General features: G+C 41.8%; 1 protein-coding gene across 3 annotated transcripts in view; it reads right to left on the minus strand.

Annotated features, from left to right (window-relative positions):
• ibtk (inhibitor of Bruton agammaglobulinemia tyrosine kinase) overlaps positions 1-11,944 on the minus strand; it is a 131,673-nt gene extending 119,729 nt beyond the window's left edge. For all 3 annotated transcript variants that reach the window (XM_048596723.1, XM_048596724.1, XM_020528205.2), the window contains exon 1: positions 11,837-11,944. The gene's annotated coding sequence lies outside the window, so the exon portion shown is untranslated. The remainder of the gene's footprint in view (positions 1-11,836) is intronic.
• Positions 11,945-14,732: the final 2,788 nt, after the last annotated feature.

Here is a 14,732-nt window from a genome sequence, read left to right on the forward strand (position 1 = left end):
ATAAGACCATAAGACCATAAGACCATAAGACCATAAGACCATAAGACATAGGAGCTGAAATTAGGCCTTTCGGCCCATCGAGTCTGCTCTGCCATTCAATCATGGCTGATATGTTCCTCAACCCTATTCTCCCGCTTTCTCCCCGTAACCCTTGATAATCAAGAACCTATCTATCTATCTCAGTCTTAAATGTACTCAATGACCTGGCCTCCACAGCCTTTTGTGGCAGTGAATTCCATAGATTCACCACTCTCTGGCTGAAGAAGTTTCTCCTTATCTCCGTTTTAAAAGGTCTACCCTTTAAGGCTGTGCCCTCAGGTCCTAGTCTCTCCTATAAATGAAAACATCTTCCCAACATCCACTCTGTCCAGGCCATTCAGCATTCTGTAAATTTCAATTAGATGCCCCCCTTCTGAACTCCAATGAGTATAGTCCCAGAGTCCTCAAATGTTCCTCTATGTTGAGCTTTTCATTCCTGGGACCATTCTCGTTAACCTCCTCTGAACCCGCTCCAGAGCCAGTACATCGTTCCTGAGATATGGGGCCCAAAATTGCACGCAATACTCCAAATGTGGCCTGACCAGAGCCTTATAAAGCCTCAGTAATATATCCCTGCTTTTCTCTTCAAGTGCTCTCAACATAAATGCCAACATTGCATTTGCCTTCCTGATTATTAACAAAACCCGCAAGTTTACGTTGAGAGAATCCTGGACTAGAACTCCCAAGTCTCTTTGCACTTCAGACTTCTGAATTTTCTCTCCATTTAGAAAATAGTCTTTTATTCTTCTTACCAAAGTGCATGACCTCACACTTTCCCATGCTGTACTCCATTTGCCACTTCTTTGCCCACCCTCCCAACTTATCCAAATCTTTCTGCAGCCTGCCCACCTCCTCAATACTACTTGCCCCTCCACCTATCTTTGTATTGTCTGCAAACTTAGCCAGAATGCTCTCGGTTCCTTCATCTAGATCATTAGTGTATAAAGTGAAAAGTTGTGGTCCCAACACTGACCCTCATGGAACATCACTTGTCACCGGCTCCCATCCTGAGAAAGACCCTTTCATCCCCACTCTCTGGCTGTCTGCCAGACAGCCAATCTTCTATCCATGCTAGCACCTTGTCTCTAACACCATAGGCCCTTATCTTACTCAGCAGCCTCCTGTGCAGCACCTTGTCAAAGGCCTTCTTGAAGTCCAGGTAGATAATATCCATTGGCTCTCCTTGGTCTACCCTGCTCGTTACTTCCTCAAAGAATTCTAGCAGATTTGTCAGGCATGACCTCCCCTTGATGAAACCATGCTGACTTTGCCCTACTTTACTATACACTTCCATATATTCAGAAATCTCATCTTTTACAATGGACTCCAAATCTTACCAATGACCGAGGTCAGGCTGATCAGCCTGTAGTTTTCCATCTTTTGCCTTACTCCCTTTTTAAACAGGGGTGTCAGGGGTGTCACGTTAGCGATTTTCCAGTCCTCTGGGACTCTCCCGATTCCTGAAAGATCACCACTAATGCTTCCACTATCTCCTCAGCTATCTCCTTTAGAACTCTGGGGTGTAGTCCATCTGGTCCAGGTTATTTATCCACCTTCAGGCCAATCAGTTTTACTAGCACTTTTTCATTGGTGATGGCCACCATACTCAGCTCCGTCCCCTGACTCATGAATTTTTGGGAGATTACTCATGCTTTCCACCATGAAGACTGGCGCAAAGTAATTATTCAGTTCCTCAGTCATTTCCTTGTTTCCCACTACTATTTCTCCACTGTCATTTTCCAGTGGCCCAATGTCCACTTTATATACCTAAAGAAACTCTTACAGTCTTCATTTATATTACTGGCTAGCTTACCCTCAAATTTAACCTTCTCCCTCCTTATTTCTTTTTTTGTTGCCCTCTGTTGGTCTTTGTAAGCTTCCCAGTCCTCTGGTTTCCCACTGCTCTTCGCCACATTATATGCTTTCTCTTTTGCTTTTATGCTATCCCTGGCTGCCTCATCCTCCCTGTACCATGCTTCTTTTTCCTAGGGATGAATAAGTTGAGAGTTAGGAGAGTTAAGAACATGGCAAATGGAACAGATCTGGCTAAGTATGACGCTATCTAATTTAGTAGGAGGAACAAAATGCAGTGTATTACTTTAAAACGAAAGACAGGAAACTGCTGATCTCCAAAAGACTAAGATGTCCTTGCTCTTAAGCCACAAAGTGAGTATGCAGGTACAGCAAGCAATTCAGATAGCAAACAGTGAGCTAGCCTTTAGAACAAAGAACAATACAACACAGGAACATGCCCCTTAGGCCCTCCAAGCCTGCGCCGACAAATTTTGCCCTTCCATATCAAAACTTTCTTCACTTACAGGATCTGTATCCCTCTATTCCCTTCCTAATCGTGTATTCGTCCAGGTGCTTCTTGAATGCTGCTATTGTATCTCTCTCCAGCAGCTTCTCTGGCAGCACTTTCCAGGCACTCACCACCCTTTGTGAAAAACATGCCTTGCACATCTCTTTTAAACTCCCCCTGTTCACACCTTGAGCCTGCGTCCCCTAGTAATTGACCCCTCCACCCTGGGAAAAAGCCTCATACCTTCCACTCTAACCATGCTATTCACAATCTTATAAACTTGTATTAGGGCGCCCCTCAACCTCGTGCGTTCCAGTGAAAAGAAACCCAGTCTATCCAAAACCTTTCTTCACTGTTAAAATTCCCCATACCAGGCAACATTCTGGTAAGTCTTTTCTATACTCTCTTCAAAGCATCCACATGCGTCTGGTCATGTGGTGACCAGAACTGTACCCAATATTCCAAGTGTGGCTCAACTAAAGTTCTGCAAAGCTGCATCATAATTTGTCTATCCTTGTACTCAATGCCCCTTCTAATGAAGGCAAGCATGCCATAGGCCTGTTTTACTATCTTATCTACTGCACTACCACCTTTAGTGATCTGTGGACCTACACACCCAGATCTCTCTGCATATCAATACTCTAAAGGGTTCTGCCATTAACCATATAATTTCCACCTGTACTTGACCTTCAAAAAATGAATCACCTCACATTTGCCCAGATTAAACGCTATCTGCCATTTTTTTGCTCATACATCCAACTGTTCTATATCCTGCTGTATCCTCTGACAATCGTCTTCATTATGCACAATCCCAGCAATCTTTGTACCATATGCAAATTTACTATTTAGGCCAGCTACATTTTCCTCCAAATCATTTACGTAGATCACAAACAAAAGTCCAAGCACTGACCCCTGTGGAACCCCACTAGTCACAGCCTTCCATTCCTAAAAGCATCCTTTTACAGCTACCCGCTGTCTCCTAATGACTAAGCCAGTTCTGTATCCATCTTGCCAGCTCACCCCAATACCATGTGACTTCACCCTTTGTACTAGTCTGTCATGGGGTCCTTGTCAAAGGTTTTACTGAAGTCCATGTCAACATCACTTTTCCCTCAATCATCTTCGTCACCTCCTCAAAAAACTATCAAGAAAGTGAGACATGACCTCTCCCACAGAAAACCATGCTGTTTATTGCTAATCAGTCCATGTGCTTCTAAATGCTTATAGATCTTGTCCCTGAGAATCTTTTCCAATAATTTCTCTACTACTGACATGAGGCTCACAGGCCTGTAATTTCCTGGATTATCCCTGTTACCTTTTTCAAACAAACAATGGGACAACATTAGCTATTCTCCTGTCCTCTGGGACTTCACTTGTGGCCACAAGTGGATACAAAGATGTCTGTCAATGCTCCTACAATTTGTTCTCTCGCCTCCCTCAAAATTCTGGCATAGATCCCATCATCTATCTTTAAGAACCACACATCTCTTCCTTTTCAAGAGCAACTTGGCTTAGAAATTCAACACTCCCTTCCACCAATTCCTTCTCTTTGGTGAATACTGTTTAAGACCTCTGGCCCCACACATACATTCCCTCCTTAGTCCTCGAGGGCCAACCCTTTCCCTGGCTACCTTCTAGCTTTTTATCTGTATATAAAGCCTTGAGATTCTCCTTAATACTGTTTGCTAACAACGTTTCATGATCTCTTTCAGATCTTCCATTTCCTTCCTTTAGCATAGAGGATTTGAGTATAGGAGCAAAGTTGTTCTGTACCATTGAACCAAGATACTGATGAGACCATACCTGAAATATTCTGTGCCCTTGCCTAAGGAATTATATACTTTCCGTTGACAGAAAGCAGCAGAGGTTCACCACATTCCTTGGAAAGTGGGACTATTCTCTGAGAACAGAGAATACAGGCCCAGTCTCTTCAATCTGGAGTTTCAAAGAATGAGGTGCACTCAAAAAATAAACCTTGCAAAATTCTTAAACGGATAAACAGAGTAGATGCAGAATAGATATTTCACCTGGCTACTGGGTGTAGAACCAGAGGATACAATCTCAGAATAAAAGTCAAGCATTCAGGACTGAAGTGAGGAGGAATGCTTCATTCAAACAGTGGTGAATCTTTGGAATTCTACAGCCCAGAAGGCTGTGGGAGCTCAACCATGAAGTTAAAGAGAGATTGATAGCGTTCTGGTTACTAATGACATCAAGTGATATGGGAATAGCGCTGGAATATGGCATTCAAAGACTATGATCAAGTTCTCATCCAGAATGACAGAGCAGGCTCAAGGAGGAGTGGCTTGCTCCTCGCTCCCCATGTCTCCAGTTTTGCTGGGGTTCCTGGATGTCAAAGGCAGTCACTCTTACCTCACTTCTGGAATTCAGTTCTATTGTCCATGTCTGGATCAAGAATGTAGTGAGATCAAGGGCTGAGTGGCCTGGTCAAGCTGGAACTGTGCATCGACAAATGGGTTATCTCTGAACACTCCTCAGGAATATGATTGCTTACGTGCAGGACTTCTGAGAGTTGGGGGGTGGGGGGAAAAACGCAAGGTGGATAGCAGCTTCGTCAGCCTGGACCAGGAAAAGGCCTTTGACAGGATATTGCACATGTAATATGTAATCTCCAAAATGGGCTTTGGGGAGGGAATTCATAACTGGATCCAACTGCTCTACACCAACATCATTAGTGTAGTCTCAATCAAATCAACGGGTGAGTATCAGAAAGCTTCCCGATCAGATCTGCCCTCTCTCTGCTGCTTATTTGTGTTATACAGAGTCTTTTGCTGAGTCTGAGTCTATCAGGAAAGATGCGAGCTTTTGTGGGGGGGTGGGTGGGAAAGAGTAGAATGAACAGAGGTGACTATTCCAGGCAGCGGAGGCCTGTAGGTCAAAGACTCGCTGTACATGGATGACGTTGCCATTTTCTGCTCGAATCCACTGTCACTGCGCAGACTCATGAGCATCTACGGCCAGTTCAAACGAGCCTCGGGAGCTAAAGGTAAATCAAGGCCACATTCTTTGCAGACCGATCCTCTCTCTCCTTCACCATCAGGAAGGATTACTGCAATGCTGAGAATTTGGTTCAGAGAAGGTGGGAAGTGCGCAAAATCCTGGGAGGAGTACATCGCCAAGGTAAGGCAGAAACTAGTCTTTCGGGACCACTGCTCCTTCTCCATTGCAGGTAAAAGCTGGTCATCAGGTGTGAAGCACTCTCGCTGTTGTACATGGTGCAGATCTGGCCCGTTCCCCAAACCTGCACCATTGCAGTCACCCAAACCATCTTCCACTTCATTTGGAGGTTTAAGATGGACTGAGGAAGGGTCACCAGACCTGAAATGTTAACTCTGATTTTTTTTCTTCACAGATGCTGCCAGACCTGCTGAGCTTTTCCAGCAACTTCTGTTTTTGTTGCTGCTAAGGCGCAATGGGGAAAGATCACCATGTGAGGTATCTCTGCCAAAGTTAAATGGAAGTCCATTCAGTTATTGGACCCTCTGGTACCTCAATTATATGTAAATTGAATCCTGCACAAGTAAGAGAAGCCTTTGGTTTGTTTATTGGATACAGTCAAATTCCAATATTTTGTTTGTTTTCTTCACATGCTATTGTATGGAACCAAACTACTTTCATGACTTTGTATGTATGCATAATATACTTTTTGTGAAAAACCTATTTTTGAAAATAAAAAAATCTGTAAGTTGCTTGGTGGTACTCAGTCAGGTCCCATCAGAATCACTTGGTTCATGAGTGTATGACAGCCTTGGTGTGGAAACAGGTGCAAGAGTTAAGTGCCACAGTGGGCGTGGGCGTGGGCAGAGAGACATAGCTGTCCTTAATATCAAGACAGCATTCAAAAGAGTATGACACTGATAAGTCCTAGCAAAATCAAGGTCCATGAGCATTAAGAGTGACCAGAATCATTCTTGGCCCAAATTAAGACTACCACCTGCATTTAGCTATTATTCGACCCTTTAATTTACTTTATAAGCTTCAATAACCACTCCCAACTCAACAACACAACCCTAGTTCAGCACACCCGCCACTAAACCTACATAGATATCTTTGTCACTTTCAGACTTTAATAACCCAACGCTTTTTGCCAGACTCCCATCCTACAAGCCACCACATGAGTTTGAATTTGTCCAAAATTTTGAATCTGTATTCTATCCGTACTGCACAGGCCCATCACCCTTACTGGCCTGCAGCAGTTCACAGTCCTCCAAAATCTTAACATTAAATATGTGTTCCTGTCCTTAACTATACACATGGCCTTAACCTCAATCTTTACAATGTCACCTGAACACTTCATTCACCAACTCAAATTAAGTGTCCCTTGAGTAACAGGATTTTTTGCCTTAGCCCTACAAATCCCAAGAGTGATTTCCTCCTTAAATCCACATTCTCTCCCTTGTGGGCTCATGTATCTGAAGCACCTTCAGCTGTTTTTCTCTGATAAATGGCAATTTATTTATAATTTCAAACAGCTGTTGATTACCCTTTATAATTCTACTTTATGGAACTGTACATAACTGTAAATACCAAGCTTTATCATTTGGAAATTATAAAAGCCTCATGTAGTCAATAAGGTCATACTTGCTTTCAACACAACACTTGCTAAGATAAAGTATTTGCATTATAACATTGAGATTAACAAACATGGCAATTTTGATCTTAAAAAAAACAATTAACAAATGTAGGTCGAAAAACGAAATTCACAAGCAGAAATAAATGTTTTAAATATAAAAACCTAAGATGACACTAAAAAAGTCTGAATTTGCCACTGGTTTTCTTGGCACAATTTCCTTGATACCAGTATGGAAAAAAAAATATGGAATTACTTGCATATAGCACAACTCAAGTTTCCAACTGGTTTAGAAACATCACTCTATACCTTCATCCAAAACTGACCATGCCCCAAGACAAATAAATCACAATGAGGGGTTTCCACCAACTGCATTTGTTTGCAGTTCTTCAAGGAGGTTCCAAACTTTAACCACTATCTTTCAAAAAAATAAGGGTGCTATTAGGTACGTTTTAAATCTTTTAAAATATTTTATAAACATAAGACTTGAAGCATTGTGCCCCAAATCTAAGCAAAAAAATAGTTTCAGCAATTTCAAAAAACCAAAATTGGGCGACTCACTACTGGTGGACAAAAGGATCTGAAATACATTTTTGTGACAAAATCCACTTTCAACTTTTGTAATTAAAATTTCAGGTTACAACACTTGCATATAAAGAATTATGTTTTAAAATGCCAACTAATGCAGGAAGAAAACGCATGAAAGTGAATGCAATTTTAGGAGCAATACAGTCATAATGGCCAATTGTCACAAAACCAGAAACTCTATTCCCAGCAAGAGACAGCAAGTTATCCAGAAGAATAAGTACACTCAACATACAACACCAAAAATACCACTATACAAATGGCAAACAGAAAAAAGACTGCTCTTTACAACAAGAATAAGCAGAATTGGTGAGGACAAAACTACTAGTCTTAAGGAAAAGAATCTCAAACAAAACTTGGGATGTCAGGGCAACAAAACAACTAGTTGGTTGAAGTCATCCGAGCTACAAAAGAGATATGAGAACATCCCATGATTGTTTATTCAAGCAAATAGAGAAGATATACTGTTCAAGTATTTAAGATTCTTAAACTGAACTGCATAGTGTTCCAAGTTCCCCAAACTCCAGACTCAAAGTACATAGGTTGAAGCTTCAAAAAGGAAGCATACACAGACACAAGTTCGTGGATAATTGGGCCCAGAAGATGAATATTCTCCAGTCTCACACTTTGCCACAAGCTTGGCAGCATCCAAAACAAACAGCCAACTTGAATAGTAAAGCAGTAACCACCTAAAATTCACTCCATCCATCAGGAGTAGTACAGAGTGGCAGCAGTATACACATGCACCTCAGCAACTCACCAAGTACCTTCAAAACCCCTGACCTCTGCGATTCACAAGGACAAGGGCAGCAGATGCCCAGAACACCAACACCTACACATTTACTTCCAAGTCACATACCATCTTGACCTGGAACTACAACACTTTCACTTCACTCGTACTGGTTCACAGTCCTGAAACTCCCTACTGAACAGCATCATGCATATGCTTTTACCACACAGACTACAATGGCTAAAGGCACCAGTCACCAACACACTGAAGTGCATTTTGGGATAAACAATAAATATTGGGGCCTTGTCACTAATGCTCATAGCAACATAGGACTTAGGATTACACCATTTGACTCTTTCAGCCTGTACAGCCATGCTTGATATGGCTATGGTCTAAACTCAACTTTCCCATCACATTCTCAAAAAGCCTTGGTCTACTTTGGCCACTAGAAATCCCTCTCATTTGTACCTTGAACAAATCAAATAACCCAATCTCCATGCTTTCAAATGAACAGAATACCACATTTTAAATTCTCATTTACCTTAAAAGCAATACCCCTTATCAAACTGTGTCTACCTATTTTACTCTCCCCAAAAGAAAATATCTTCCTGGCATCCACCTGTCATTTTCTCTCAGAATAGTAAATAAAAACCAAAAAAACTGCTGTAAATCAGGTATGAAAACAGAAGTTGCTGGAAAAGCTCAGCAGCTCTGGCAGCATCTGCGAAGAAAAAAATCCAGAGTTAATGTTTTGGGTCCAGTGATCCTTCCTCAGAACTGTTCCGAGGAAGGGTCACCAGACCCGAAATGTTAACTCTGATTTTTTTTTATTCACAGATACTGCCAGACCTGCTGAGCTTTTCCAGCAACTTCTGTTTTCGTTCTCTCAGAGTATTGGTTTAATAAGCAAATCTTTCATTCTGCTAAACTCTAATAGCAATTAGACCCAAGCTGTCAACTTTTCCTAATAAGACAACCTCTTCATTCCAGGAATCATTGAACCTTCTCTGAACTGTTTCTAACACTTTTTTTCAAATAAGGAAAGCAAAACTGTACGGAGTACCTCAGAAGTGACCTAACAAGGCTAGGTACAGCTGCAATAACACGACAAATGAACAAAAAACATTGGTCATAGAGTCCTACAGCACAGAGACATGCCCTTCAGCCCAAACTGGTGCATGCTGACCAAAATGTCCATCCACACTTACACCATTTCCTTGCACTTAGCCCACATCCTTCTGAACCTTTCCTATCCATGTATTCATCCAAATGCCTTTAAATGTTGTTAATGTACCCACCTCAACTTCTTCAGCTGGCAGCACATTCCATATGCCTATCATCCTCTGTGTAAAAGAAGTTGCCCCTCAGGTTCTCATGTATTCTTTCCCCTCTTACCTTAAACTGATGCCCTCCAGTCCTCAATTCCCCAACCCTGGGAAAAAGACTGAGTGCATTCACCCTATCCATGCTTCTCATGATCTTATACGCTTCTATAAAAGGTCCCTCCTTCAGTCTCCTGTGCTCTAAAGAAAAATGTCCCGGCTTGTCCAATCTCTCCCTATAACTCAGTCCCTTTAATCCTGGCAACATCCTTGTAAATTTCTTCTGCACTCTTTCCAGTTTAATAACATCCTTCCTATAGCAAGGTGACCAAAACTGAACACAATACTCCAAGTGCGGCCTCACCAACATCCTGTACAACCGCAACATAACTTCCAACATCTTATACTCAATGCCTTGACTGATGAAGGCCAGTGCACCAAAAGCCTTTTTCAGTGCCCTGTCTACCAGACTCCACTTTCAGAGAACTGTGCACCTGAACTCCAAGGTCCCTACACTCCTTAAGGCCCTACCATTCACCATGAAACTCCTACCTTGATTTGACTTTCCAAAAAGCAACACCTCATACTTACCGATATTAAACTCCATTTTCCATTTCTGGGCCCAGTTCTCCAGCTAATCAAGATCCTGCTGCAATTTCTGATAACCTCCCTCACTGTCCACGATACAGCCTATTTTTGTGTCATTCGCAAACTTACTAATCATGCCTTGCACATTCTCATCCAAATCATTGATATAGATAAACAGCAATGGGCCCAGCACCAACCCGAGGCACACCACTAGTCACAGGCCTCCAGCCTGACAAGCATCCTTCCACTATTACTCTCTGCTTCCTACCATCAAGCCAATTGTGTATCCAATTTGCCAACTCTCCCTGGATTCCATGCGATCTAACCTTCCAGAACAGCTACCACGTGGAACCTTATCAAAGGCCTTACTGAAATCCATATAGATCCATATCCCTACCACCCTGCCCTCAACTTTCCTAGTCACTCCAAAGAGCTCTAACAATTTTGTAAGGCATGATCTCCCACGCACGAAGCCATACTGACTACTCCCAATCAAACCCTGTCTTTCTAAATGCATATATATCTTATCCCCCAGAATCTTTTCAATTAATTTACCTACTACAGATTAAGCTTACTGGTCCATTAATTCCCAGTTTTTTCTTTGCAGCCCTTCTTGAATAAGGGCTACAACATTCGCTACCCTCCAGTCTTCTGGGATCTCACCCGTAGCTAACAATGATGCAAATATATCTGCCAGGGCCCCCTGCAATTTCTTCTCTAGCCTCTTGCAGAGTTTTTGGATATATTTGCTAAGGTCTAGGAGATTTATCCACCTTCATACTTTCTAATACTTCCAACACCTCCTCTACTGTGATATGAACTGTCCCCAAGATAATGCCACTAACTTCCCCAAGTTCCCAAATCTTCATGTCTTTCTCCACAGCAAACACAGGAGAAATATTCATTGATGACCTCACCCATCTCCTGCAGTTCCATACATACACGTCTTTAACTGATCTCTGCATAAATTGGCCAATGTGCAGACACTTGCCTTGTTTGGGTGACAGGAGGAAAGGCAGTGGTGAAGGAATGAATCTCCAGTGGCATTTTTATTTCTGATCACTACTCACACATTTCCAACTGAGAAAGGTTGGGGTAGAAATGCTCACATTCAAACAAATCATATTCAATCGTTATGAACTTCATATTCAAAATTCCCATCTAACATACAGAAGTCTGTGTTCAAATAGGAAGGAGGCCAAGATATGGGAAAGACATTGCCAAGAAGGTGGTCAGAGGAGAACTAACATCAATGTTTTGGACTGGTAAAACCTGAACTGTAATTATAGAATTAACACGATTATTATACTATCAAAATTCCAAGTGCATGTTACATAGAAACGGAAACAGAACAAGCACTGCAGGCGGTCATATCTATACTAAAACACTCTCAGTGCTATCCTTTACCAGACCTTTAATCACAATCTCACACCGTCAGAAGTTTCTGCAGCCTCGGCCCTGGCCGTAGACGTGGCACAAAGAAAAACACAAGCAGCATTCGCCCTGTAGAGTGAAGGCAGAAAGAGGAGGGAGGAGAGAACAGAAAGGACCCGGTCTCCTGGCTCATTGTCTCCCTGCAGCCGGGTCTGCCAAGGGCTGGGAGGTGTGGGGGTGGGGGCGGGATGGTGAATAGGGGAGGAACTGTGTCTCCCTCAGCCCACACCAACCCTGTACCTTACCTGTCGCTAGATGAAACAGACACTGTAAAGGGAGAGGGTGGCGGCTGCTGGAGCAGGGGACGAGAACACGGTAACCATGATCACATGCGGCTCCGGCTGGAACTGAAATGTCAGCAATGAGCCGCACACCCCAGCATCATAAACTCCCATTGGCTGTGGCTTCAAGGTCCCACTGCTGATTGGCTGTGCATGACACCAACTGTCTCCCTGGTTGCAGGCTGTCTCCAGGTGGAAACTGACAGTCTGGCTGTCTCTAACAGTCTGAGTGACAGACAGTCTGGATGTCTCTAATAGTGAGTGACAGTCTGAGTGACTGACAGTCTGACTGTGACAGCCTGAGTGACGGACAGTCTGGCTGTCTCTAACAGTCTGACTGACAGACAGTCTGGATGTCTCTAACAGTGAGTGACAGTCTGAGTGACTGACAGTCTGACTGTGACAGTCTGAGTGACGGACAGTCTGGCTGTCACTAACAATCTGAGTGACAGTCAGAGTGACTGACAATCTAGCTGTCACTAACAGTCTGAGTGACAGTCTGAATGACTTACAGTCTGGCTGTCTCTAACCGTCTGAGTGAAAGTGACAGGCAGTCTGAGTGTCTAACAGGCAGTTTGAGTAGTTCACAATCTGGGTGACAACCTGAATGACTGTTTCTGACAGTTTGCGTGTTTAACAGTCTGAGTAACAGTGACAGATAGTCTCAATAACTGACAGTCTGAGTGTCAGACTGTCTGTCACAGTCACTGAGAATGCCTGAGTGACTGAGATGTAGGAAAGATGTTATTAAACTTGAAAGGGTGCAGAAAAGATTTACAAAGATGTTGCCAGGGTTTGGAGGTGGTGGAAGCTGGTACAACTAGAACGTTTAAAAGGCATCTGGATGGGTATATGAATAGGAAGGGTTTAGAGGGATATGATCCAAATGCTGGCAAATGTCACTAGATGAATTTAGGATATCTGGTCAGCATGGACAGGCTCATCCGAAGGGTCTGTTTCCGTGCTGTACATCTCTATGACTCTATGTATCTATATGCAGTGCATTAAATGCTTTAAAAAATATATTGTCGCATATAGACATTTCTATATTTTTATCCTTTTTTTCTATAAAATGTATCAACATGAGGGATATTTTGCCATCAAGCGTTTTTTTTTTCCCTTTTCAGATACAGGTCCAGAAGAATAGGAGTGTTGATACCTTTACTTCTCTGGGTCATGGATGCCTGAAAATACAGAGTGGGTAATTGGTTGTCTGATCACACAGGATTATTATTCCACACTAAAACACGTGGCTGCCTTAATCTCAAATAGCGTTCAATTTCTCAGAAAACCTATATCCATTTGCCTCATAAATTGGTTCATTCCCTAAACAGATATAGATTTAGTTGGGAAGCGTTTCCAGTATGTTTTGTTTTATTTTATCCATTACCAATTAACAATGCCTCCTCACTTCTGTCACCTAAACCAGTATGAATATAAGGGGTCGAGGCAACAAATTTCGATATGTTTAAACTCTAGATATTGCACTTAGAAAACTTAATGTTAAAACACCACCCAGATCTCATTTAGAGTTTTTGGTTCAGTATTTGGCACCTTTGTTTGGGATGGGTTTAAGCAGGATTAAGAAGCCATATAATCTCTCCTACTTCTATTTCTTGTTTATAAACTTCAAAAGAACATAGGCTGATGGAATGGCTGGACACATGGCAAATAAAATGCAAAAAAGTAAATTATGAGTTGATACACATTTGCAGGAAGAATGAAGATAGATTGTACACGGAGATGATAAATGCTAAATGACACAATTTAAAAGAAGTGAAAGAAGACAGAGATCTAAGGGTATTTGCATAAATCTCTGAAGGTGACAAGACAGGTTAACAAAGCAATAAACAAAGCATACAGGATCCTGGGCTATTAGTAAGAATGCAGTAATTAGTAAGAACAGAAATCAGCAGTTTAAGCCAAATTTATAGAAAGCACAAATAAAACACTAGTTCTCCTTAGTTGCAGGATTGTAACCTATTCTGGGCACCTCACTCAAGAAACTATGAAAAGGCTTCACCAAGAATATAAAAGACTTGGACTAGACTAGCTCTGTGGATGAGGGATTCCAGTTATTTAACAAGACCAGAGAGGCTGGGGTTGTTCTCCTTTGAGCACAGAAGGCTAAGATAAAATTTAGTAGATGTGTTTAAAAACCTAATGAATTTAAATAAGTAAGTAAAAAGAAATGTCTTTCGAATGGCTCAAAGATCAATCTTTTGAGATAAGTTATTTTTAGCGAACGGACCAGCATTTTTACTGAACAAGTGGTTACAATTTTGAATGCACTATGTAATGAAATACTGGAAACAGTCTCATCAGTAACCTTCACAAGATAATTTGATAAAGAAGAAAAAATGTTGTAGTAATATGGGGAAAGAGTGGAGAAGTGGAATTAACAAGATCACACCTTTGGTTGCAAACCCCATACAGACTGACAGCTTTCAAAAAGATGGATTTTCCAGCAACCAACAGAAAGAACAGCAGGACAGGATTTCACCCTTTAAAATAGTAATTGTAAAAATGCGAAGTAAAATCGACACAGATCAACGATTAACAGGCAATTAATACATCAAATTAATGAAAAAGTTAACTTTCACAATAACTAAGGAATGCAACTGAGGTATGTCTTACGAAACCTTTTTAACTATACAGAATAAAAACTGAAATAACTGTGGATGCTGTAAATCAGGAACAAAAACAAAAGTTGCTGGAAAAGCTCAGCAGATCTAGCAGCATCTGTGAAGAAAAAATCAGAGTTAACATTTCGGGTCCGGTGACCCTTCCTCAGTTCTGAGGAAGGGTCACCAGACCCGAAACGTTAACTCTGATTTTTTCCTCCACAGATGCTGCCAGA

This window comes from Rhincodon typus, chromosome 5 (assembly GCF_021869965.1).
Source record: "Rhincodon typus isolate 14 chromosome 5, sRhiTyp1.1, whole genome shotgun sequence".
Classification (NCBI taxonomy): domain Eukaryota; kingdom Metazoa; phylum Chordata; class Chondrichthyes; order Orectolobiformes; family Rhincodontidae; genus Rhincodon; species Rhincodon typus.